Genomic DNA, 25,981 nt, shown 5'->3' on the forward strand with positions numbered 1-25,981 from the left:
AGAATGTACCTGTTATGCAAATTCATACTAAATCTTGTGAAAGTCAAGAAACTCAAGTGAACCAAAACCTAATTGGACAGATGCTTCCATCCTGTCCAATTCATGGCACTGGACCCGTGTTTCACGTTTTCCTCTCCAACCTTAACATGCTTCATTAGTATATTTGCTATATATAGCAGGGCTTACAATTGAGCATCATCCAGCTATTTATCTCTAACTTCTCCACTTGCATAAATACCTCTTTTTCTACAAAGGTTTTGTGTTAAGCAAATGGAAATCCACCGGTCGAATTTGCCCTCTGAATTCATCTTTGGCGCAGCAACTGCTGCTTATCAGGTTGCTACTAATTCAATATGTTTCATACTTTCTAAAGACAATTTTGTATTGCCCTGTTTGAATTCAAGAGTTTGTTGAAAAATTGATTTGGTCTTTCAAATCTATAGTAATAAACTCTAAAAACAATTCCAAAAAATAACTTAAAAAAGCAACACATCTCAAATACACTAAAAAAAATAATAAAACCCCTTCTTTCTTTTTCACCTATCACCTACCACCACCACTACCACCAACTTTCATCATACACCGCCAGCCGTTGCCACCTCCCCTTCTTCTCTCCTCCCTCCTCCCACCCTTTCTCGCAACTCCCCTTCCCTCTCCCCCCCTCTCTGGTTGTTGACCAGTTTTTCAAAAATACCCTATTAAATCTTAAAAATTTTTAAAAGTTTTACAAAAATTTAAAAATACCCCATTAAAATTTTAAATCTTAAAAATATCCTAAAATGTATTTTAAAAAACACTCCAAAAATACTATTAGAAACATGTACAGTAAAAATTTTTCAATACATTATTATAGTAAAATATTTCAAAAACACCCTTCAAAACAGCTAATCCAATATATTTTTTATCTTAAAGCATGACTCATGCATACACATGACATATGTCGAGACTGTGCAATAATAATAATAATAATCCTAAGTGCCAACAAAAGCAGTTTCACATCAATTCCAATACTAGAGTAGGGACTCTAGATGTGCACTGGGTTACTAGATTCACCATGATTTCGAAGAGTTCACTAAATTTGATATACTAGAATTTATTCACGAAAAATCTCTAATTTATATATAGGGCAAGTAGGCTCATATCCTCAGGGACTAGGAAAGTTCGTTCCTTTTCAAGTCAAGGTGAAACGGGGGTTTTGAGAATTAAACGCTAATGAATTGCTAACTAAATTAATCAACTGCGAAAAATAATTAAGAGAGAGAAATAATGGGGAAAACTCTAGCCAATGATGCACTTCAGAGATGGTCCAAGTAACTGATCATTGATGCAATTATAAATTCAACATTCATTAATAAGTAAATTTTTAACTGCCGATACGATCTGACAGTCAGTCTCTTCTTACTGTTTCGATAGTTAAGGTACGACCATTGACTATTTCCCTAATTTAGGAATAACCTTAGCTATGACCATAGGATTTAATTTTCAAATTGCATTAGAAACTAGAAAAACCCTACTCTAATCAATAAACAGGCAACGAGGATTTATTTAAATTAGATTGTATGTTTTTCCGACACAAATCCAATTATGTCAGTTGCTACCGAGACGAGTGTAATCAAACAATTACGGATTCAGCTACCCCCAATTAGAAAATAGACTACGTGAATAATTAAATATTGTGCAACTATTCAATCATACACAATAGTCACAGCCACTAAAAGTAGAAAACATATAAATACTAATGAATGAAAGAAGCAATTAAAATAATTTAGATCTCACAGTTATTGTTGAACCAAATCTTCAGTTATTCCCTTGACTAGAAATATGAAATTAGGTCTCCATTACTGGAGAACAAGCCATGCAAAAATCTGTTTGAAGCTTTCAAATTGTTTCTCCCCAAAATCGGCCAAAAGAGAAAAGTCAAGACAAAAGTACTATGCTATTTCGTTTCCTAGCAAAAAGATGATAGGTGATGTCTGCTGACTTTCCCCTCTTTTGACTTCTAATTGATTGGTACCCTAATACCAATCAACTTTCTAAAAGAAAGTCCTATTACAAGTCAATTTCCTTAGCTTTCCTTTTTTTTCAAAGTGGCCTCACTAGATTCCTAATTTGTAGCCAACTAATTGATTCCCAATTGAAGGAGTTAGTCCCAACATTTCAGAAAGTCAGCCTTGGTACATTTTTGAAAGTTTTGCACATGCACTAAATCCCAAAAATCTGGACTTTAAGGTTGGAATTAGGCGCGGCCACGTTTAACAGGTAAAAACCTTCAACAATTATCTCTTTAAACCTTCTTTTGTCTTTAAACCCAACAATAGCCATCGATTATCAAAATTCTTGCAAAAACAATGAATTAGTGAAATATCTAATTCCATGAGAGAGAAAATATTAATAAAATTAACATATATTTTAAACCCAATCAATCTCCCCACATCTAAACTATGCTTGTCCTCAAGCATAATCAACTCAAAAGCACAATCAAGATACCAAGCAATTCATAGCAGTTTATACCAATAAAGGCATCCTACATTCCCCAACGACTTCATCAAACTCAGAATATGTCAAACTGACATTCCTTACATTGAATATACACTCATTCACTCCAAAGTGTATAGGGTATACGACTACTCTCAAATCGCCATAATGAGATGACATTATTATAAACTTGCTCATATATCATATCTTTACCACTTAACTGTGAATTAGATGCACAAATCAAAGAGACTTCACAAGGTTGTAATGGGGCTCGGGTAAAGGGGTAAAATAAAAAGAAATTTTAAGGTGTAAAAATGTCAAAGAAAATGTCCAGAAATTCATTGCACAGGTTCTTACAAATTTGCACCTCCAAGACATATCAACAACCTAACAAGTGAAAGTAATTGTTATTAGGATCGAAGACAACCTAAGAGGGGGGATAAATTAGATTATTTAAAAACTACTCAAGTTAAAGGACACTTTTTTGTTCAATGTGAAATTTACCTTCTTTTCTAGGAGACCATTCAATGAAACAGTTTGTAAGAGAACAATATCACTTGAGAGTAGAAGAGATAAGCAAGATAGTAAATAGAAAGGGAAGAATAGCAAACCAACAGACTATCAAGCTCCTCTTGAGCTTGAAGTTCAATTCACAAAACAAAGTTCTTCAAGTTGATGAAATACAACCAATCTTGTGTATAAACGAAGGCTCACTTCCTCCTTGCCCCAAGTCTCACTCAGTCAAATTAGGAAATTTTACTAGTCCTCCAAACAATTCTCACAGAACTACACTATTGAAGTATTCACTCACAAATTAAAAGGTTACAATGAACTTCACACCACCAAGACTACAAATCTTCCTTGGAGAGTGTTTTCTCACTAAAACTACCTATATCTTTTGTATTTTCTGTGTGCAAAAGTTGTTTGAAATTTCTGACCATGCTCTATTTATATGAGACCAAAAAAGTGTTTCATTAATGCTTCCAATGGATAGAAGGCAGCTGAAGAGTCAACTAACTGTTGGAAGTATCGGGCGTCTGGTACAGCCGATGCTTGCATCCGACAGCAGACAGGTTGAGAGTATCGGACGTCCAGTACAGTTGATACTTGCGTCCGATAGCAGACAGTGAGTTTGAGAAATCATCTTAATTCTTTCGGACGTTCGGTGATGGAGTTCTTTATGCATTCGAAGTGCTGTATTGCTTAACGGATGTCTGATGTTGTCTTCACGAGCGTCTGATAGCTTTTAACTTCCTTTATCTCTTTCAAATGCTCTTAATCTTTGAATCAGATTTGCTTCATAGGTGAAAGTATTTCTTGAAGAGATATTAGTATCCTCCAATTATTTTGTAAACATCAAAACCTAGGAATTAAGATCAACATTCTCCCCCTTTTGATGATGACAAAACAATAGATGGAAGAAAGAAAAAAGATTGAGCATAAACTCCCTCTCACTTATTGCATCAAAAATTTTGAAGTGCTAAATTTATAATCTCAGAATAACTCCCCCTTACATATAGCATCCATTTCTCCCCCTTTTTATCATCATAAGATGAGAGTAAAATTCAGTAACCATAATCCATAATGTAGATTCCATAACAGAGATTCCAATATATCAACAAAAAAAAAAATAGAGAAATGATACCTGAATTCAGCAATCATCAACATACCAACATTCAGCAATCATCAGCCAAAAACAGAGAATTGATACCAAAAGAAGTACTAAATAGAAAATATCAACCAAAATACATTAGCAATTTAACTAGAAAGCATCAATGTTAACCAAGATCCATTACTACAGAATATTTGAAATATCAAAAGAGAAAATGCAAAAGATGCATCCTAATATGAAGTGCAAATGCTCCTAGAGTGCCTAAATAGTGATCACAAAATTTCGAAAAAACACAACATTTAAATTTCGAACCATTGTCACTTATAATTTTAACAATATTTAAACCAAGCAGATTTTGAACTTTTACAAATAGGGAAATGAAAAATTTTTTTTTGAAAGTATCATCTTTGTGAGTAAGAAAAATCACCTAAATGTATCTAGAATAATCATCAATAATGACAAAACAATATCTCTTACCACCCAAGTTAGCAATTTGTGTAGGACCAAGCAAATTAAAATGTAAAACTTCCAATGGTCTTGAGATAAAAACACGTCATCTCCAAATATCACTATACCACTAGACTTTGATTTGAACTTGATGAATTGTGATGGATCACCGGTCATATGTTTTGAACATTCACTGTTTAGGAACTACTTTGATTCCTTAATGATGTTTACCAGTTTCACTTACTCAAGAGTTCAAGAACTAATATTTGATACCTATTAATTTTTGGGTTCTTGAAAGTTAGTATCATGTCTAATTATCCACATGCATTTCATGCCTCTTCTCATGTTCTTTCTCACATAGCAATTGCTTTTCATGTGACCTTTTTGATAATAAAAATTACACATAACTAACGAGTTATTTGCATAAATAGGTTTAATAAATCTTACTTGTCTTCTCTTATAAACGGCAAAATCATTTGCACCAGAATTTATTTTCTTCTCATAAGTGCTAAGATGAGGCTTTGTTTCATTTTCTTGAAAGCAATTTTGTTTCTTATATTGGAGAAACTCATTTAGATTAGCTATTTTTCTTTTCAGATCACCTTATTCCTCTTTGAACATTTCACAAATTCTTGCTTTTCTATCAAGCGTATTTTGTAAATCAATCTCATTTTTTTTTCAAGAAATCATTTTCAGTTTTCAACTTCTTGTTTTCTTGAAAAAGAAGTGTATTATCCTGAACAAGAAAACTAATTTTGTATTTAATTTCTTGTTTCTAACATAAGATTCTTTCAAACTATCATGCAATTTTTCAATGAAAGATTCAAAATCATCATCAGTTTCATCATCACTTTCAAATTGAGGGTTAGAGGCTGTTACTTCATTACCTCCAATGGACATAAAAGTCAATTGAGTAGATTCTTCTTTCTCTTCAATTTCACCATCGGAGTTGCACTCATTCCATGTGAATTGAAAGTTGTTGAATCTTGATTTTCTTCCTTCTTTCTTCTTCTTTATTGGACACTCACTCATGTAGTGTCCAAATTGGCCGCATTCATAGCATTTGTTACATTGATTTTGTTGGCCTATAGCTTTTCACTGTTTCTTGCAATATTGAATTGATTTGAAAACGAATGACTAGTTCCTCCTTTTTTGAATCTCCTTTTGTTGAGGATTCTTTTGAAATATTTTGTAATGAGAGCAAGATCATTGTCATCAACATCCATATCTTCTCCATCCAATGAAATCGAGTCATTTTTATCATGAGATACTTTTAGAGCAATGCTCCTTTTTACCTTTGCATCTTCTTTTTCTTGTACCTTGGTCTTAAGTTTCAACTTATAAGAAATTAGAGTGTTTATAAGAGATTCAAGGCATTGAATTCAAATCTTTAGCCTCTTCAATAGCAGTCACCTTACTCTCTCAATCCTTGGACAAAGCATTCATGATTTTTCTATTTTTCTCTCCTAAGGAGTATTCCATTTTTAGCACCTCTAGATCCTTAATAAAATCATTGAATCTACAATACATTTTATCAATATTTTTATGAGGTTCTATCTTAAACGACTGATACTTAATAACCAAGATAAATTTCTTTTGTTCTCTAACATTTTCACTACTTTCATGAATTTCTTTCAGTTTATTCCAAATTTTCTTAGTTGACTTGCAGCCTTTGACCCTAATAGATTTATTTGAATCTAAAACACTATAGAATACATACATAGCCTTTGGATTTAAGGTGAGGTGGGTTCTATCATTGCCAATCAATTCATTTCTGATTTTTGATTTTGGTCTATGAGTAACTTCATCTATTATAGAGGCATCATATGGACATTCATTAACAATAAACCGCAATTCAATATCAATCGATTGCAAGACGATAATCATTCTTTCTTTCCAACTCACATAATTCGACCCATTAAATATTGAAGGTTTGGTGACAGATTGTCCTTCAAAAAACATGACAATGGTGGTTATCATATTTACTCCTAAGCCGATTGAAATTAATTTCTAGAAGACCAAGTTCTGATACTGTGACAACCCACATCCGTAAAGACGAACCAGAGGGGTCAGCGAACTGCCTGCTCAACTCTCGCCGGGGCTCACTACAATCCATAATTTAAAAGTTAGAAATATTTCAAATATTTTAATATACATTTAAAGTACTCTAAAACATTTCATACTTAAAATTAGTTAACCTTCAAACTTAAATACAATCCAAAAGAATATGCACTACAGTCATTTGTTAAGATACAACTTAAAGTCTCCAAAAGAAAATAGGTTAGTACTATTCGTAAGCACTCTCGATTTTGAACCCTGTTAAGGAAAACAAAGGAGTGGAATGAACTAAACAGTCCAATGAAATTCCAAAACACACAAGCAGTTTAAATAAATCAAGTAAATTAAGCATAACGCACATATGGTTCAAGGTTTCACATTGGCACATTAAAATGAGACATTTATCATTTTATAGAAATAAACACACATTAAAAGGATACGGTGTTTACATGAAATTATTTCGGTCAATTTCACCTTATAACTCCAATAATTTCCTCGATTTGTTTGGCCATCGCCTTATTCCTCCAGTGGTAATACTCGAGTATAGCGAAACGGTGACCTACGGTTCCAACCTACCCGACCAAATCCAGTCCTGGTTCGAGCAGGTTAGCAACCAAGGGTAGGACCCAATTCAACTAAGAGTTTACAACATGTGCAAATAATCAAATAAACCGATAAACGGTAGAAATTCACGGTTAAACGGTAGAAATTTTTTATTTTAGTAGGTCGAGTGTGATAAAATACACACTGACTTTAAAACGGTGAAAAATTATATAGGAGCAATTATAGGGAGCACTTAACACTTAAACACACATATAATATGAAGTGAACATGTAGCAAAACTATTCAAGTCACACACACATGCAAAGAACACTCACTGTTACGTGCAATATGTCTCGATTCCTGGATAACACCCTTGATTACCCTCGAGTCCTGAGGTAAGAACCAACAAGTTTATATGAAAGTGAAAAACAAAACTTTAGGGTTTTCGCACTTAAGAAGTAAAGAAACAAGAGGTTGGTATATAATTTTCAAATGTATACTAAAGAATAAAGCAAGTCGTTATAGTCTTGAATCAAACCTTTTCAAATTTAAAATTCAAAAGTAAGAATGGAACCATGAGAAATCAAGTTATGGGTCAAGAATTAAGCATAATAAAGAACATTAAGATTTCTCATTTAAATCCAAGGAAACATCAAGTACAAGGACTTGAGTGTAATATGGAATTCAAATATTAATTTGAACGAAGAAAAATGAATGGAATGAAGAAAAGTGAAGAAAGAAAATACTAAAGAGAAAATGTATAGGTGACAGCTTTGTCATGTGTTGGTATTCTGATCATAACTAAGGCTATACAAATCAGATTGAGATTATTTCTATATCATTTCGCAACTAAGACATAGGGCTACATTTCTTATGAAGACATCAGGTTCAAAATCAGACGTCTTCAGGGTCAAAAATGAACATTTTAGAAGTAAAAGGAAAACGATTATAGCAAATCAGGGTTTTCACTGCAGGCAAGGTGCTCTGGTCATTTCAAAGGCTACGATGATCTGATTGATCTAAAATTTTGCAGGTAAAACTCTGACTCAATACTCCACAGTTTTCATGTTTTGAGCAAGAGCTGGTTTGGCCTAAACGATAGACAAATTTGCTGCTCAAATGGCTCTTAAAACCTCTCTGAACAGAAAGTTTTCAACTCCAGCAACCAACTTTGGAAAAAGCAAAACAGGGATTTTGTAAATCCAAAAATCACCAAATTTTGACACAAAAATGTAGATTTGAAAAGCTACATATATCTAGAAGGTCACTTTACAAGATTCGGACCACAAATCAGTCTGATTTTAACTATACAATATAGTAACTACAAAACTAAGGTAGAACAGTCTCAAAATTTATCAAACTTTGCAAAATCACCATAAATCACATAGACAGAACCACTGAAATTTCACGGTTTATAACACTATTTAATCTAGTTTCAAACTCATTACACAAAACTCAATATTGACCTTCCTACACCAAGATACAACAGATTTTCCAACACTGCTCTAGCTACCCTGTTTCGTACCAGCTTTGGTCACGTTACACAACTTCATGCAAAACAACAAGAAATCACCTATAAAGCCTCAATAATCATCATCAACTTCATACCACAGCTTAAACACAGTATATCAAGGTTAATCATGGCCATAACTCTCAAGTCAAGTATTGCAAATTAACACTATAAATCTGAAATTTTCACAATCAAGCAGAACAAATAGATAGTACTCCAAGTGAATTGCATAAACATGCCTTAAATCTTCCCAATAGCAAGATAAAAGAAAAAGGGTTTCTTGACCAAAGTTACCTCAAAACCCTAGAAGAATTGTGCAAGAACAAGAGCTTTTCCTTATAATTCCTTCCACCACAAGTTTGAGGATCACCAAAATATCACTTCTTATTGATAGGTTGTTAATTTCTTACAAAGCTAAGAAGGATTCAAGAGCTAGAAGTTGGCTTGTTTTTCTTCTCTTTTCTTGTCCTAATTTCGGCCATGAAGGTTGAAGAAGAAGAGAAAAATGTGTTTCTCGTGGATACCTCTTTGGGTAGTCGTGAACTTTATGGTTGGTGCTCCCACATCGCATACACTTTCACCCCTTCACCTAACAGTTTTCTTCGGTATGATTCGTTCTTCCACAATATTCACAGGTCAGACGAGAAGTTGTGACTTGACTTGCCTGCAAAGTTTCCCTTGATTGTATCTGTCCTACTGGAGTTCCTCGTGACATAGTTCCTTATGGTTTCTTTATCATGGGTGGTGAAGGAAGTGGTAGTCTTACTCCATCCACTCCTTTTCAAACTTTAGGTGGCGGTCTAATTTCTCTTGGTATCTCAAGGTAGTGACTACCATCGGATACATCTCTTTTCCTCATTTGAAAGCTTCTCAGTTGGAATTTTGTGCTCTCCACCCTTTGTGCTTTCTCAAGAACGTCACTAAATGTTTCAATCTGTGCTATGGCAAGGGCATCTTGGATTTCTAAATTTAATCCTTAGATAAACCGTCTTATTCTTTTCCTCTCCGTTGCCACTAATTCTGGAGTAAATTTAGATAATTTCGTGAATTATGTTTCATACTCAACCACACTCAAAGTTTTTTGATGAAACTTTATAAAATCGTTTTCTCTCTTTTCTTGGACTAGTAGAGGAAGAAATTTCTCATTAAATTCTCGTACAAAGTTTATCCAAATTCTTGGAGTTTGATCTCTTTTCACTTTTTTTTTTATAACATTCTACCAGCCTCGAGCTGCTCCCTTAAGTTGAAATACAGCAAAAGTGACTTGTCTTTCTTTTGTGTAGTTCAAGCTATCGAATATATCTCTTATATTTTCTAACCAATTTTCAACCACTTTTGGGTTACGTCCTCCAGAAAATTTGGGTGGGAAGAATTTCTGAAACCGCTCCAAAGCTCGATCCTCTTCTATCTCTCGGTTTCCACGTTGGTTTCCTTATTCAACCCCCTGGCCTTGTTGAGCTACTAAGCGCTCTAGTACATCCGTCATGCGAGTTAAAACTAATGCCACTTGGTCATCTTTTCCCCCCAATCCTTGGCTCGGCATTTTGATCAGTAGCAGACTCATTATCTACTCTTTTTCGGGGTTATCTGGGTTAACATCCCTGTCGTTGTCCTCTAGTTTTCATGTTCATAGCTACTATATATACACATGCATAAACCCTACACTAAACCATAATTGAACTACACACACGTACCAGTAATAACTCTAAAGAAAAATGAAATCACTTGCACAAATAACATTATCACCGTACAAGTCAAACACAAACTAGAGCTCATTAGATCATAACACAAGTTACAGTCAAGTAAAGTACATACCAAGTCAAGGTTAGTAAACAAAAGTAAACAGGTGATTAACAAAAGTACATGCATCTCCAAGGTACAAATTTCTAAGTTCTACTCCTATCGTCCCATTACAAAAAATCAAAAGTAGTGTTTTACTAGATTAATTGGAACTAGATGATTCCCGTTCCCTAACACGTTCAACTTCATTCCTAACACTAGGATCCTCTGAGCTACGATCTTCTCCACCTCTCTCTCTTAAATGTTGTGTCACCCTAACCAAACGATTATTGGTTTCCTGTAACTGTTCACGTAAATATCGATTCGTTCTTGTTCCTCGAGCACCTTAGTGTCAAGTGCCCGAATTCTATGATTTACTCTTTCATTTGCAATGACTAGCATTTGTCTCTCCTCTGCTATAGCTAGTACCACACGGTCAGGATACGAATGTGTTATCCAACAATCACATCGGCGATCCATCCTACGCCCTGGGTCGAACTGCCGAAATGGCTCGCCCGACCCTGTCTGAAACATAAGAGGTCGAAGTCGCCTCTTAGGCAGTTCTTGTACACCATTTTTTTCCATTCCTACAATCACAATTAAGATTATTAGTTTAAATCAACCTTTACTTGGCATCGTGTCACTTAACAGGCCAACGAGTCCCACAGTCCGACATCCTAAAATTTAAGGTTAGGATACACTACAGAGATCTAAAACCTAAACTCGAATACCACTTGTGACAGCCCCACTTTTCCCAAAGGCGAACCAGAGGGGTCATTTAACTGCCTGCCAAACTCTCGCCGGAGCTCACTACAATCCATAATTTAAAAGTTAGAAATACTTCAAATATTTTCCGCTTAAACACAACCTAAAAGAATATGTACTATAGTCATTCGCTATTATACAACTTAAAGTCTCCAAAAGAAAACAATTTAGTACTATTCGTGAGCACTCTCGGTCTTGAACCCTGTTAAGGAAAACAAAGGAGTGGAATGAGTTAAACAGGCCAGTAAGGTTCCAAAACACACAAGCAGTTCTAATAAATCAAGTAAATTTAACATAACACACATAAGGTTCAAGGTTTCACATTGGCACATTAAAATGAGACATTTATTATTTTACAGAAATAAACACACATTAAAAGGATACAGTGTTCACGTGGAACTATTTCGGTCAGTTTCACCTTATAACTCCAATAATTCTCTCGGTTTGTCAGGCCATCGCCTTATTCCTCCAGTGGTAATATTCGAGTATACCGAAATGGTGACTCAGGTTTCCAACCTACCCGATCGAGCCCAATCCTGATTCGAGCAGGTTAGCAACCAAAGGCAGGGACCAGTTCAGCTAAAAGTTTACAACATACGAAAATAATCAAATAAATCGATAAATGGTAGAAATTCACGGTGTGTGATAAAGTACACACTCGCCTTAAAACGGTGAAAAATTACATAGGAGCAATTATAGAGAGCACTTAACACTTAAACACACAAATAATATGAAGTAAACATATAGCAAAACTATTCAAGTCACACACACATGCAAGGAACACTTACTGTTACGTGCGATATGTCTTGGTTCCTGGATAACACCCTTGATTACCCTCGAGTCCTGAGGTAAGAACCAACAAGTTTATATGAAAGTGAAAAATAAAACCTTAGGATTTTCGCACTTAAGAAGTAAAGAAACAAAAGGTTGGTATATAATTCTCAAATGTATACTAAAGAATAAAGCGAGTCGTTATAGCCTTGAATCAAGCCTTTTGAAATTCAAAATTCAAAAGTAAGAATGGAACCATGAGAAATCAAGTTTTGGATCAAGAATTGAGCATAATAATGAACATTAAGGTTTCTCATTTCAGAGGCTGCGATGATCTGATTGATCTAAAATTTTGTAGGTAGAAAGATGCCTCAATCTCTACAACTTTCATATTTTGAGCAAGAGCTGGTTTGGCCTAAACGATGGACAAATTCGCTGCTCAAATGGCTCTTAAAACCTCTCTGAACAGAAAGTTTTCAACTCCAGCAGCCAACTTTGGAAAAAGTAAAATAGGGATTTTGTAAATCCGAAAATCACCAAATTTTGCCACAAGAAAGTAGATTTTAAGAGCTACATATGTATAGAAGGTCACTCTACAAGATTCGGACCACAAACCAGTCAGATTTTAACTATACGATACAGTAACTACAAAACTAAGGTAGAACAGTCTCGAAATTTATCAAATTTGCAAAATTACCATAAATCACACAGACAGAACCAAGGTCTGAAATTTTCACGATTTATAGCCCTATGAATCTAGTTTCAAAGGCATTAAACAGAACTCAATTTTAACCTTCCTACACCAAGATACAATAGATTTTCCAACACTGCTCTAGCTACCCTGTTTCGTACCAGCTTTGGCCATGTTACACAACTTCATGCAAAACAACAAGAAATCACCTACAAAGCATCAATAGTCATCATCAACTTCATACCACAGCTTAAACACAACATATCAAGGTTAATCATGTCCATAACTCTCAAGTCAAGTTTTGCAAATTAACACTGTAAAGCTAAAATTTTCACAATCAAGCATAACAAATAGATAGTACTCCAAGTGAGTTGCAGAAATATGCCTTAAATCCTCCCAATAGCAAGATAAAAGAAAGAGAGTTTCTTGACCAAAGTTACCTCTAAACCCTAGAAGAATTGTGCAAGAACAAGAGCTTTTCCTTCTAATTCCTTCCACCACAGGCTTGAGGATCACCAAAATATCATTTCTTATGGATGGGTTGTGAATTTCTTACAAAGTTAAGAAGGATTCAAGAGCTTGAAGTTGGCTTGTTTTTCTTCTCTTTTCTTGTCCTAATTTCGGCCATGAAGGTTGAAGAAGAAGAGAAAAATGTGTTTCTCGTGGATATCTCTTTGGGTAGTCGTGAACTTTATGATTGGTGTTCCCACATCGCATACACTTTCACCCCTTCACCTAACAGTTTTCTTCGGTATGATTCGTCCTTCCACAATATTCACAGGTCAGACGAGAAGTTGTGACTTGACTTGCCTGCAAAGTTTCCCTTGATTGTATCTGTCCTACTGGAGCTCCTCGTGACATAGTTTCTTATGGTTTCTTTATCATGGGTGGTGAAGGAAGTGGTAGTCTTACTCCATCAACTCCTTTTCAAACTTTAGGTGGCGGTCTAATTTCTCTTGGTATCTCAAAGTAGTGACTACCATCGGATACATCTCTTTTCCTCATTTGAAAGCTTCTCAATTGGAATTTTGTGCTCTCCACCCTTTGTGCTTTCTCAAGAACGTCACTAAATGTTTCAATCTGTGCTATGGCAAGGGCATCTTGGATTTCTAAATTTAATCCTTAGATAAACCGTCTTATTCTTTTCCTCTCCGTTGCCACTAATTTTGGAGCAAATTTAGATAATTTCGTGAATTATGTTTCATACTCAACCACACTCAAAGTTTTTTGATGAAACTTTATAAAATCGTTTTCTCTCTTTTCTTGGACTAGTAGAGGAAGAAATTTCTCATTAAATTCTCGTACAAAGTTTATCCAAATTCTTGGAGTTTGATCTCTTTTCACTTTTTTTTTTATAACATTCTACCAGCCTCGAGCTGCTCCCTTAAGTTGAAATACATCAAAAGTGACTTGTCTTTCTTTTGTGTAGTTCAAGGTATCGAATATATCTCTTATATTTTCTAACCAATTTTCAACCACTTTTGGGTTACGTCCTCTAGAAAATTTGGGTGGGAAAAATTTCTGAAACCGCTCCAAAGCTCGATCCTCTTCTATCTCTCGGTTTCCACGTTGGTTTCCTTATTCAACCCCCTGGCCTTGTTGAACTACTAAGCGCTCTAGTACATCCGTCATGCGAGTTAAAACTAATGCCACTTGGTCATCTTTTCCCCCCAATCCTTGGCTCGGCATTTTGATCAGTAGCAGACTCATTATCTACTCTTTTTCGGGGTTATCTGGGTTGACATCCCTGTCGTTGTCCTCTAGTTTTCATGTTCATAGCTACTATATATACACATGCATAAACCCTACACTAAACCATAATTGAACTACACACACGTACCAGTAACAACTCTAAAGAAAAATGAAATCACTTGCACAAATAACATTATCACCGTACAAGTCAAACACAAACTAGAGCTCATTAGATCATAACACAAGTTACAGTCAAGTAAAGTACATACCAAGTCAAGGTTAGTAAACAAAAGTAAAAAGGTGATTAACAAAAGTACATGCATCTCCAAGGTACAAATTTCTAAGTTCTACTCCTATCGTCCCATTACAAAAAATCAAAAGTAGTGTTTTACTAGATTAATTGGAACTAGATGATTCCCGTTCCCTAACACGTTCAACTTCATTCCTAACACTAGGATCCTCTGAGCTACGATCTTCTCCACCTCTCTCTCTTAAATGTTGTGTCACCCTAACCAAACGATTATTGGTTTCCTGTAACTGTTCACGTAAATATCGATTCGTTCTTGTTCCTCGAGCACCTTAGTGTCAAGTGCCCGAATTCTATGATTTACTCTTTCATTTGCAATGACTAGCATTTGTCTCTCCTCTGCTATAGCTAGTACCACACGGTCAGGATACGAATGTGTTATCCAACAATCACATCGGCGATCCATCCTACGCCCTGGGTCGAACTGCCGAAATGGCTCGCCCGACCCTGTCTGAAACATAAGAGGTCGAAGTCGCCTCTTAGGCAGTTCTTGTACACCATTTTTTTCCATTCCTACAATCACAATTAAGATTATTAGTTTAAATCAACCTTTACTTGGCATCGTGTCACTTAACAGGCCAACGAGTCCCACAGTCCGACATCCTAAAATTTAAGGTTAGGATACACTACAGAGATCTAAAACCTAAACTCGGATACCACTTGTGACAGCCCCACTTTTCCCAAAGGCGAACCAGAGGGGTCATTTAACTGCCTGCCAAACTCTCGCCGGAGCTCACTACAATCCATAATTTAAAAGTTAGAAATACTTCAAATATTTTCCACATTTCATACTTAAAATTAGTTAAACTTCAAGCTTAAACACAACCTAAAAGAATATGTACTACAGTCATTCGCTATTATACAACTTAAAGTCTCCAAAAGAAAATAATTTAGTACTATTCGTGAGCACTCTCGGTCTTGAACCCTGTTAAGGAAAACAAAGGAGTGGAATGAGTTAAACAGGCCAGTAAGGTTCCAAAACACACAAGCAGTTCTAATAAATCAAGTAAATTTAACATAACACACATAAGGTTCAAGGTTTCACATTGGCACATTAAAATGAGACATTTATTATTTTACAGAAATAAACACACATTAAAAGGATACAGTGTTCACGTGAAACTATTTCGGTCAGTTTCACCTTATAACTCCGATAATTTTCTCGGTTTGTCAGGCCATCGCCTTATTCCTCCAGTGGTAATATTCGAGTATACCGAAATGGTGACTCAGGTTTCCAACCTACCCGATCGAGCCCAATCCTGATTCGAGCAGGTTAGCAACCAAAGGCAGGGACCAGTTCAGCTAAAAGTTTACAACATACGAAAATAATCAAATAAATCGATAAATGGTAGAAATTCACGGTGTGTGATAAAGTACACACTCGCCTTAAAACGGTGAAAAATTACATAGGAGCAATTATAGAGAGCACTTAACACTTAAACACACAAATAATATGAAGTAAACATATAGCAAAACTATTCAAGTCACACACACATGCAAGGAACACTTACTGTTACGTGCGATATGTCTTGGTTCCTGGATAACACCCTTGATTACCCTCGAGTCCTGAGGTAAGAACCAACAAGTTTATATGAAAGTGAAAAATAAAACCTTAGGATTTTCGCACTTAAGAAGTAAAGAAACAAAAGGTTGGTATATAATTCTCAAATGTATACTAAAGAATAAAGCGAGTCGTTATAGCCTTGAATCAAGCCTTTTGAAATTCAAAATTCAAAAGTAAGAATGGAACCATGAGAAATCAAGTTTTGGATCAAGAATTGAGCATAATAATGAACATTAAGGTTTCTCATTTCAGAGGCTGCGATGATCTGATTGATCTAAAATTTTGTAGGTAGAAAGATGCCTCAATCTCTACAACTTTCATATTTTGAGCAAGAGCTGGTTTGGCCTAAACGATGGACAAATTCGCTGCTCAAATGGCTCTTAAAACCTCTCTGAACAGAAAGTTTTCAACTCCAGCAGCCAACTTTGGAAAAAGTAAAATAGGGATTTTGTAAATCCGAAAATCACCAAATTTTGCCACAAGAAAGTAGATTTTAAGAGCTACATATGTATAGAAGGTCACTCTACAAGATTCGGACCACAAACCAGTCAGATTTTAACTATACGATACAGTAACTACAAAACTAAGGTAGAACAGTCTCGAAATTTATCAAATTTGCAAAATTACCATAAATCACACAGACAGAACCAAGGTCTGAAATTTTCACGATTTATAGCCCTATGAATCTAGTTTCAAAGGCATTAAACAGAACTCAATTTTAACCTTCCTACACCAAGATACAATAGATTTTCCAACACTGCTCTAGCTACCCTGTTTCGTACCAGCTTTGGCCATGTTACACAACTTCATGCAAAACAACAAGAAATCACCTACAAAGCATCAATAGTCATCATCAACTTCATACCACAGCTTAAACACAACATATCAAGGTTAATCATGTCCATAACTCTCAAGTCAAGTTTTGCAAATTAACACTGTAAAGCTAAAATTTTCACAATCAAGCATAACAAATAGATAGTACTCCAAGTGAGTTGCAGAAATATGCCTTAAATCCTCCCAATAGCAAGATAAAAGAAAGAGAGTTTCTTGACCAAAGTTACCTCTAAACCCTAGAAGAATTGTGCAAGAACAAGAGCTTTTCCTTCTAATTCCTTCCACCACAGGCTTGAGGATCACCAAAATATCATTTCTTATGGATGGGTTGTGAATTTCTTACAAAGTTAAGAAGGATTCAAGAGCTTGAAGTTGGCTTGTTTTTCTTCTCTTTTCTTGTCCTAATTTCGGCCATGAAGGTTGAAGAAGAAGAGAAAAATGTGTTTCTCGTGGATATCTCTTTGGGTAGTCGTGAACTTTATGATTGGTGTTCCCACATCGCATACACTTTCACCCCTTCACCTAACAGTTTTCTTCGGTATGATTCGTCCTTCCACAATATTCACAGGTCAGACGAGAAGTTGTGACTTGACTTGCCTGCAAAGTTTCCCTTGATTGTATCTGTCCTACTGGAGCTCCTCGTGACATAGTTTCTTATGGTTTCTTTATCATGGGTGGTGAAGGAAGTGGTAGTCTTACTCCATCAACTCCTTTTCAAACTTTAGGTGGCGGTCTAATTTCTCTTGGTATCTCAAAGTAGTGACTACCATCGGATACATCTCTTTTCCTCATTTGAAAGCTTCTCAATTGGAATTTTGTGCTCTCCACCCTTTGTGCTTTCTCAAGAACGTCACTAAATGTTTCAATCTGTGCTATGGCAAGGGCATCTTGGATTTCTAAATTTAATCCTTAGATAAACCGTCTTATTCTTTTCCTCTCCGTTGCCACTAATTCTGGAGCAAATTTAGATAATTTCGTGAATTATGTTTCATACTCAACCACACTCAAAGTTTTTTGATGAAACTTTATAAAATCGTTTTCTCTCTTTTCTTGGACTAGTAGAGGAAGAAATTTCTCATTAAATTCTCGTACAAAGTTTATCCAAATTCTTGGAGTTTGATCTCTTTTCACTTTTTTTTTTATAACATTCTACCAGCCTCGAGCTGCTCCCTTAAGTTGAAATACATCAAAAGTGACTTGTCTTTCTTTTGTGTAGTTCAAGGTATCGAATATATCTCTTATATTTTCTAACCAATTTTCAACCACTTTTGGGTTACGTCCTCTAGAAAATTTGGGTGGGAAAAATTTCTGAAACCGCTCCAAAGCTCGATCCTCTTCTATCTCTCGGTTTCCACGTTGGTTTCCTTATTCAACCCCCTGGCCTTGTTGAACTACTAAGCGCTCTAGTACATCCGTCATGCGAGTTAAAACTAATGCCACTTGGTCATCTTTTCCCCCCAATCCTTGGCTCGGCATTTTGATCAGTAGCAGACTCATTATCTACTCTTTTTCGGGGTTATCTGGGTTGACATCCCTGTCGTTGTCCTCTAGTTTTCATGTTCATAGCTACTATATATACACATGCATAAACCCTACACTAAACCATAATTGAACTACACACACGTACCAGTAACAACTCTAAAGAAAAATGAAATCACTTGCACAAATAACATTATCACCGTACAAGTCAAACACAAACTAGAGCTCATTAGATCATAACACAAGTTACAGTCAAGTAAAGTACATACCAAGTCAAGGTTAGTAAACAAAAGTAAAAAGGTGATTAACAAAAGTACATGCATCTCCAAGGTACAAATTTCTAAGTTCTACTCCTATCGTCCCATTACAAAAAATCAAAAGTAGTGTTTTACTAGATTAATTGGAACTAGATGATTCCCGTTCCCTAACACGTTCAACTTCATTCCTAACACTAGGATCCTCTGAGCTACGATCTTCTCCACCTCTCTCTCTTAAATGTTGTGTCACCCTAACCAAACGATTATTGGTTTCCTGTAACTGTTCACGTAAATATCGATTCGTTCTTGTTCCTCGAGCACCTTAGTGTCAAGTGCCCGAATTCTATGATTTACTCTTTCATTTGCAATGACTAGCATTTGTCTCTCCTCTGCTATAGCTAGTACCACACGGTCAGGATACGAATGTGTTATCCAACAATCACATCGGCGATCCATCCTACGCCCTGGGTCGAACTGCCGAAATGGCTCGCCCGACCCTGTCTGAAACATAAGAGGTCGAAGTCGCCTCTTAGGCAGTTCTTGTACACCATTTCTTTCCATTCCTACAATCACAATTAAGATTATTAGTTTAAATCAACCTTTACTTGGCATCGTGTCACTTAACAGGCCAACGAGTCCCACAGTCCGACATCCTAAAATTTAAGGTTAGGATACACTACAGAGATCTAAAACCTAAACTCGGATACCACTTGTGACAGCCCCACTTTTCCCAAAGGCGAACCAGAGGGGTCATTTAACTGCCTGCCAAACTCTCGCCGGAGCTCACTACAATCCATAATTTAAAAGTTAGAAATACTTCAAATATTTTCCACATTTCATACTTAAAATTAGTTAAACTTCAAGCTTAAACACAACCTAAAAGAATATGTACTACAGTCATTCGCTATTATACAACTTAAAGTCTCCAAAAGAAAATAATTTAGTACTATTCGTGAGCACTCTCGGTCTTGAACCCTGTTAAGGAAAACAAAGGAGTGGAATGAGTTAAACAGGCCAGTAAGGTTCCAAAACACACAAGCAGTTCTAATAAATCAAGTAAATTTAACATAACACACATAAGGTTCAAGGTTTCACATTGGCACATTAAAATGAGACATTTATTATTTTACAGAAATAAACACACATTAAAAGGATACAGTGTTCACGTGAAACTATTTCGGTCAGTTTCACCTTATAACTCCGATAATTTTCTCGGTTTGTCAGGCCATCGCCTTATTCCTCCAGTGGTAATATTCGAGTATACCGAAATGGTGACTCAGGTTTCCAACCTACCCGATCGAGCCCAATCCTGATTCGAGCAGGTTAGCAACCAAAGGCAGGGACCAGTTCAGCTAAAAGTTTACAACATACGAAAATAATCAAATAAATCGATAAATGGTAGAAATTCACGGTGTGTGATAAAGTACACACTCGCCTTAAAACGGTGAAAAATTACATAGGAGCAATTATAGAGAGCACTTAACACTTAAACACACAAATAATATGAAGTAAACATATAGCAAAACTATTCAAGTCACACACACATGCAAGGAACACTTACTGTTACGTGCGATATGTCTTGGTTCCTGGATAACACCCTTGATTACCCTCGAGTCCTGAGGTAAGAACCAACAAGTTTATATGAAAGTGAAAAATAAAACCTTAGGATTTTCGCACTTAAGAAGTAAAGAAACAAAAGGTTGGTATATAATTCTCAAATGTATACTAAAGAATAAAGCGAGTCGTTATAGCCTTGAATCAAGCCTTTTGAAATTCAAAATTCAAAAGTAAGAATGGAACCATGAGAAATCAAGTTTTGGATCAAGAATTGAGCATAATAATGAACATTAAGGTTTCTCATTTCAGAGGCTGCGATGATCTGATTGATCTAAAATTTTGTAGGTAGAAAGATGCCTCAATCTCTACAACTTTCATATTTTGAGCAAGAGCTGGTTTGGCCTAAACGATGGACAAATTCGCTGCTCAAATGGCTCTTAAAACCTCTCTGAACAGAAAGTTTTCAACTCTAGCAGCCAACTTTGGAAAAAGTAAAATAGGGATTTTGTAAATCCGAAAATCACCAAATTTTGCCACAAGAAAGTAGATTTTAAGAGCTACATATGTATAGAAGGTCACTCTACAAGATTCGGACCACAAACCAGTCAGATTTTAACTATACGATACAGTAACTACAAAACTAAGGTAGAACAGTCTCGAAATTTATCAAATTTGCAAAATTACCATAAATCACACAGACAGAACCAAGGTCTGAAATTTTCACGATTTATAGCCCTATGAATCTAGTTTCAAAGGCATTAAACAGAACTCAATTTTAACCTTCCTACACCAAGATACAATAGATTTTCCAACACTGCTCTAGCTACCCTGTTTCGTACCAGCTTTGGCCATGTTACACAACTTCATGCAAAACAACAAGAAATCACCTACAAAGCATCAATAGTCATCATCAACTTCATACCACAGCTTAAACACAACATATCAAGGTTAATCATGTCCATAACTCTCAAGTCAAGTTTTGCAAATTAACACTGTAAAGCTAAAATTTTCACAATCAAGCATAACAAATAGATAGTACTCCAAGTGAGTTGCATAAATATGCCTTAAATCCTCCCAATAGCAAGATAAAAGAAAGAGAGTTTCTTGACCAAAGTTACCTCTAAACCCTAGAAGAATTGTGCAAGAACAAGAGTTTTTCCTTCTAATTCCTTCCACCACAAGCTTGAGGATCACCAAAATATTATTTCTTATGGATGGGTTGTGAATTTCTTACAAAGTTAAGAAGGATTCATGAGCTTGAAGTTGGCTTGTTTTTCTTTTCTTTTCTTGTCCTAATTTCGGCCGTGAAGGTTGAAGAAGAGGAAAATGTGTTTTTAAAAGTTAAGGATACTCACAAGATGGTCTTGGTCAAGAAATGCTAGAATGGTGACAAGTGGCCAATCAAAGTCCAAGTATTCCAAAAACCTATCACATTGTACTCTTAAGTCCTTCTAGTTGGTTAACCTAATATAATTATCACCCAACTCCACAATATTAACATATTAAACCATGCAAAAGTACTTGACAAACCTCTTGAACTAAAACTTGTCGGAGCTTATCTAGCCAAGTGATATTAAGTCTACTAATGTAAAATTCATGACTCCAATGCATTAAAGCAAATTATATGCACTTAAATGAAATAATTGGCAATTCATGCATGAATAAATATTAGGGTTTTCACACTCTCTCCCCCTTAAAAGAATTTTATTCTCGAAATTCATACCTTCCATAACCTTAGATAACCTTGGACCTTGCTGTGTGATCATTGCATATGTTCTTGCAGGTGTCATTGGTCGGTTTCCTCCTTCATTCACTTGTCGAAAGATAGTTTTATTTCCTTGTTGAATAGTAGTTTCTCTGTCGCGCCCTATTTTTTAAAAGAAAAATAAAATTATGATTTTGTTTAAGAAAAATGAATTTTTGGATTTTTATTTTTTGAGTAAAAATGAATTATTAATTTTCAAAGAATAAATAAAGAAAATGGGCCTAAATGGGACATAAGAAGTGTGACGATTTTTATCCAAAAATAGTAGCTTGAAAAGAGTTTTAATGAAAAATAGGTGTCACCACTTGGTATCGACTTAAGGTGTACTAAGTCACCTAAAATGAATTTTGAATAAAAAGTAGAGAAAAATCCTTTTTAAACGACTTCAAGTCTTCGAAAATCAGAGAAAAGTGTTTAAGAGTCACATTTGAAAAAAGGGAAGGCAAGGATAAAATCTAAAGCACCCTTTCAACCTAGCCAAGGCTAGTTGCGTGATTTAGTCAAAGATTTTCTTATTTTAACCTAAGAATTTATCACATTTGAACGTACTATATGAATGCAAATCCTAAACCTAATGAATCGGGATCAACATGTCTCTTCGAATTCTAGTTGGTGCAAATCGCATTAATTACGATGCCCAAAAGTAATTATTTGAAGAGGTCACGAATGTACAAAATATGGGACTCTAAGAAAAGAAAAGGAAATAAGAAAATAATAAGTATACAAATATACATGACCTAAAGGAATGCATCATAACGGGTGCGGGAAACTATGACTCGTGACTAGGTTTTTCCTTTTATAGAGGGAATACGAGCGTGCTAAGACTAGAGAGTCAAATTCGTCCATATCCTATATTCAGGGGGTGTAAGGCCCGAAGACAACTAATGAGACAATTAACAAGAAAGCAAGACTGCTTGGGAGTAGAAGAGATAATCAATTTAAAGAACACAAACGTAACAAAAAGTAAATAAAAAGGAAAGAATTGCAAACCAATTAACTACACAACTCCTCTTGAGCTTGTAGATTAATTCAACCAAACTACTTCAAGTTGATGAATTACAATCACTCTTGTGTACAAAGGAAGGTTCACCTTCTCCTTGCCCCGAACTCCACTCGGTCAAGTTAGGACGTTTTACTATCCCTCAGGACAACCCTCACAGAGCTACACTCATGAAGTATTCACTCACAAATGAAAAGTTTACAATGAATCTCACACCACTAAGACTACAAATATTCTTTGAAGAGTATTTTCTCACTAAAATCACTCTAGATCTTTTGTATCTTCAGTGTGTCAAAGTTGTTTAAAGTATCTGACCAACCACTATTCATATACGTTCAAGAAAGTGCCTCATTAATGCTTCCAACGGATAGAAAGTAGCTGAAGAGTCAACTAGCCGTTGGAGTGTCGGACGTCCGATAGCCCTGTTTTATGTGTCCGACAGCAGGCAGTGAGTTTAAGAGATTTTCTTCAATTCTTTCGGACGTTCGGTGCAAGCTTTTTGTGCGTCCGACAGCAAACAAAGAGATTTGAGAAATTATCTTGTTTCTATCGGACCTCCGGTAGAGACATATTCAGCGTCCGATAGTTTTGTCGACTTCGAAGGATCCTATCCGATGTCCGAAACATGCGTCCGAAGTTGTGCAATGATTATCGGACGTCCGGTACTGTCTTCTTGATCGTCCGACAGGTTCAGCATACTCTGTCTTTTTCAAATGTACTTAATCTTTGAACCTGATTTGTTTCATTTCTGAAAAAGCCTTTGAGGAGATGTTAACAACATCCATTTGTTTTGTAATCATCAAAAACTAGGGACCAAGGTCAATATTATCCCCCTTTTTGATGATGACAAAACAATGGATGGAAGAAAGAAAAAATTAAGCATATAAGCATAATCTCCCCCTCACACAATGCATCTAAACTTATAATTTCAGAATAACTTTCCCTTACACATAGTATTCATTTCTCCCCCTTTTTGTCATCATAAGATGAGAGTAAAAATCAACTACCAAAAATCAGCAACAATAACAAAGAATCCAATAATCCAAATAAAAACAGAGAAATGACAGCAATCACAGCAAATCATCATGAGATCAGCATTATTCTTTTTTCACTCTTTTTGACATCATATAAATTCAGTAATATTCAAAAACATCAAGAAAAAAACTCAGTTCTAAGCATCAGAAACTTCAAAAAAGAGTTACAGAAAAACATTATGAACAAGAATCTCATCAATCTTACCAATATTTCCTACTTGTTAGAGTTAGCATCATGTCTAACTATCCATATGCATTTCATGCCTCTTCTCATATTCTTTCTCACATAGCAATCACTTTTCATGTAGCCTTTTTGACAACAGAAATTACACATAACTAAAAAGTTATTTATATTAACAGGTTTGATAAATCTTACTTGTCTTCTCTTATAAATAGCAAATTCGTTGGAATTAGAATTCAACCTATTCTTTTGAAAACAGACTTGTTTCTTGTGTTTAAGCAACTCATTTAAACCATCTATTCTTCTTTTCAAATCACCTTATTCCTTTTTGAACAATTCACAAAGTTTTGTTTTTCTATCAAGCTCAAAGTGTAAAGCAGTCTCACTCTTTTTGAAGTAATCATTTTCAGTTTTCAACTTTTTATTTTGTTGAAAAAGATTTGCATTATTTTGAAGCAAAAAGCTAATTTTCTGTTTTAATTCCTTGTTTCTAGCATAGGATTCTTTCAAACTATCATGTAATTTTATAATGAAAGATTCAAGATCATCATCAGTTTCATTATCACTTTCAAATTGAGAGTTACAAAATGTTACCTCATCATCTCCAATGGCCATAAAAGTCAATTGAGCAGATTCTTCATTCTCTTCAATTTCACCATCGGAGTTGCACTCATTTCATGTGAATTGAAATTTGTTGAATCTTGATTTTCTTCCTTTTTTCTTCTTCATCACTGGACACTCACTTGCATAGTGTCCAGGTTGGCCGCATTCAAAGAATTTATCAGTTTGTTTTTTGTAGAACTCTAGCTTCCCTTTGTTTCTCAAGTTGTTGGACTGATTCGGGAAGGAGTTGCTAGGTCGACCTTTTCTGAATCTCCTTTTGTTGAGTATTCTTTTGAAGCCTCGTGTGATGAGTGCAATATCACTATCATCACCTTTCATGTCATCTTCACTCACGGAAGCTGTATCATCTTCATCTTGTGAAGCCTTCAGAGCAATATTCTTTCTCACTTTTGTGTCTTCTTCTTCCTGCACCTTGGACTTGAGTTTTAGCTCATAAGAAATCAATGAATTAATGAGAGATTCAATAGGCAAGGTATTTAGATCTTTGGCTTCCTCAATGACAGTTACTTTACTCTCCCAATCCGTCGATAAAGTATTCAGAATTTTTCTGTTTTTCTCACCTACAGAGTATTCCTTTTCCAACACCTCCAAATCCTTAATAAGGTCATTGAATCTATAATATATTTCATCAATGTTTTCATGAGGTTACATCTTGAAGGATTCATACTTTGTAACTAGAATGGACTTCTTTTGTTCTCTAATATTCTCACTACCTTCATGAATTTCTCTCAGTTTATCCCAAATTTCCTTGGCTGACTTGCAGCCTTTGACTCTAATAGATTCATTTGAGTCTAAAACATAATATAACACATTCATGACTTTTGCATTTAATGTGAGATAAGCTCTATCCGCAGCAGTCAGTTCACTTCTTGTTTTTGGTCTTGATCTCTGAGTATTTTTATCTATAAGAGAGGTATCATATGGACTTTCACTAATAATGAACCACAATTCAATATCAATAGATTGCAAAAAAATAATCATTCTTTCTTTCTAACTCATATAATTTGACCCATTAAACATATGTGGTCTAATGACA

This window comes from Coffea arabica, chromosome 2c (assembly GCF_036785885.1).
Source record: "Coffea arabica cultivar ET-39 chromosome 2c, Coffea Arabica ET-39 HiFi, whole genome shotgun sequence".
NCBI lineage: Eukaryota > Viridiplantae > Streptophyta > Magnoliopsida > Gentianales > Rubiaceae > Coffea > Coffea arabica.